The sequence below is a fragment of the Dermacentor variabilis genome, chromosome 5, assembly GCF_050947875.1.
Source record: "Dermacentor variabilis isolate Ectoservices chromosome 5, ASM5094787v1, whole genome shotgun sequence".
Taxonomy (NCBI): Eukaryota; Metazoa; Arthropoda; class Arachnida; order Ixodida; family Ixodidae; genus Dermacentor; species Dermacentor variabilis.
The window spans coordinates 6669656-6672796 of NC_134572.1; positions in this window are offsets into that span (position 1 = coordinate 6669656).

Below are 3141 nucleotides of genomic sequence, written 5' to 3' on the forward strand. Positions count from 1 at the left end.
CGTGCTTGTCTCGTGTCCCCTTCTTCGTGTGTTGTATTCGGCGCCGTCTTTGTAATGATATTATGGCGGCGACGGCTGCGAAGAGGTTATCAGCTGGCAACTCATGTAGTGACATGAGAAGGGTGACACGAAACCGGTTCGTGCAATAAAAATTGCGATTCCTGTAGACATTAACATGTTGAGAATCCGCAACAAGGAAAATTTATCAAAATGCTTGCATCTAAATGTGAGATCACTACTTACTGCACAAGAAGGATGAAGTCACGGTGTAACACAATGTTTGACTCTGAACATTATGTACTGCCATGATATAGGATCATTTCTTTGAAAACCACAACTGAACCAGTAACGGTTTCCGTAAAAAAATCACAGTGCAATTGCGCGCATGGCTGGCATGACAGGTAAAGCAGGCTCATGCCACAACTGTTCTGGAACAATTAGCAAAGCCAAGTTACCACAACGCTCAGAAAGACTCGGTCCAGACGCAAGTGTACACACGGCACAGCGCTGACACGAATGGCTAAACTTATACCACAGAGTCCAAGAGGCCATACATTCGTTTCGATATAGACGCTCACACTAGCGTCGCCCAGTAAAGGTACAGTGGCGGTGAAAACATTTATTGATTCTTGAGCCTTATGATTACAGCCTACTGATGGGTTGGCCCGATATCGCGTAGGGTGGCAGCACATTGCCCGTCATTGCAGCTGCTTCTGGCGGTCTTTCTTGGGCTGAACTCCTCGCTGTGAATTGTATTAAGTGGGACACCGATAATACACCCAGTTAACAGTATTTCACTGCTGCGACGTAAGGAGCTACGTAAACACTAGCACAGGTGCACAACACAGTTTCAGTTTGGTGACACTTCCATTAGAAGTCGAAGGTTCCGTCACGATACCGCGAACCAGTGGTAAAAAGAAAATGGGCGGGCTCAACTTTCGCGTTACTGTGCGCGCGGCTTGTGGACATCGTCTTCGGGAGTCGCCGACGGTTACTGTGGCGAAGAAGGGTGGACACTTGCAGTGCCAGGGGAATGGAGGACGATGGCAGCGGGAAAGGGCCGGTTCCTGGTCAATTGGAATGTCAGCAACGCTGGAACGTCAACACCAACTCCCAAAGCAGCCGGGTCCTTGCGGAGAATCATGTTGAACAGGTTTGGAATGCGAATGGCCATGTCCACTGGCATGTTGTCGTCGGCGTCGCGGCTGTGCCTAGCCCGCTCTTGCTGCGGGGACGGCGCCGCGGCAGCATAGGTCGCAGCTAGTATAAGCGCGAGAGCTGTCACTACACTAGGGCGCATGATTCTGTTCCGTCGGCGTTGCTCCTTGCTAAGCAAGTGCGTGGATGGAGCTAGAAGGCTGGTACTTAAGCGGTCGGGCGGCGGCATACACACATACCAAATGGTCGAGTTAATCAGCATCAGAGTTATAGCGATAACAATATGGCTCAATGAACTGGCTTTCGTGGCACCGTCCTGACACATCTGTTCCTTGAACTATCAAACAGTGATTAAATCATGCGGCCCTTGATCGATGATATGAAGAGAACAAAACCTTCCTGGCTTGTCATGCGTCGCTATCAGTTCTTCTGTTTTTCACGGCATCTTTCCGGAAAGCGCGTTAGCGAGTAATCTCAAGCAGATACCGATTCGTTTTAGAGACTTAGAGACAGCGATACACTCATTAGGCCGCGATATATTCGACTTCTGCGTCACGTCTGAGTAAACATGAGCAGTGGGTAAAGTAGGTCGAGGAAACGAGAAAAGTGCTGATCAAAAGTGACGCTTCTCTTTCGCTGAGGGTTAAGTGCTCCGAACTAAGTCGTCTACAAACGTTATCTGGAACATGTATGACAAAGGCAGTTCAGACAAACATCTGTAACGATGCGCCTGTTGAAAATACTATATTAATAATTTATATTGATTTTTTCCATGCTTTTAAAGGCGGCAGCGGATGCAATGAATCGCAACATGAATTATAACAAAAACAAGTGAGACAACGTACTGATAAAAGGCGAATAGATGCGCGCAGCACGAAACTCATTTTTAATGCACACTGGGCATTCCCATAGTAACAGCACGATAACATGTCAGAGCGCCACAATGCGTGTCACAGCAAACTGCGGCATTGTAACAAAAGTTTACGCTTTGAGAAAAATACAGTTCACTCGGCCGGTAGAAAGTTGAAAAGTAAATGACGGTTCAGAAGATTTAATTAAAGGAGTGCGAGTACTTGAGGTGTCGAACACGAATCGAGTAGTCACTGTCATTCGATTCGTATTCGATTGGGGATTTCACTTTTCGAAGATGTTGTATATTCGTTTCATCCTAGTATATAAGAGACAAAAGTCTCGAGGGAGACAGAGCGGTGGATGGAAGGATTGTTCCGAATGATTCTGCTGCAGGATAGGAGCTGTTCTAGCGCAAGGACACTAATTCCTGAGTAATAAATGTGTGCTCAATCATTTCCAGTCAATCTATAAGTGTGGCGCGCTTTTAGGCAGCCTAGGTACGAATATGTGCTGATTTGTTATTTGGCCAGCCTCATCGTGTTTGCATCCTTTTAAAAGAATGCGCGGGGCCGTATCCAATATCAGGCTTCTGTTCTTCACCGAACGCAACAGCTTGCGTATATCTGTAGCATGCAGTTCCCTTGTTTCAGTACTGTCATTACCATGGTGGGTCAGATACTTGAAAGCCATTGCTTATCATTTACAAGCTCTTCAGTTCTTCGAGCGTCTAATCGTGAACGGTATTACGTGCATGTGTCAATGTATATAAGCACGATTTCTATTTTTACCAAATGGTCTCCGCGCAAACTTCATGCCCTCACGTTGCTTTAGAATGAATAAAATATTCGAATTCGATTCGGTCATGGTCCATCGAGTGAGCACCATGCTTCTCATTAGGTAGATGTGAACTGCATTTGAGTCTGCCAAATTGCAAGTGTGCGTCTGACCAACGGAAACAAAAAACGGCAACTTCTTTGAAAGGCCGTACATACACGTCCGCCCGCAGGCCCTGTTCCTCAAGCGTTTAGGATTTATTGCCGATTGATTCTAATCGTTACTTCAGTTTTTCGGTGATGAAGTTAACTTATTTCTTCAGGAAAATATATTTTTTTATAAGAACACATCTCTGCA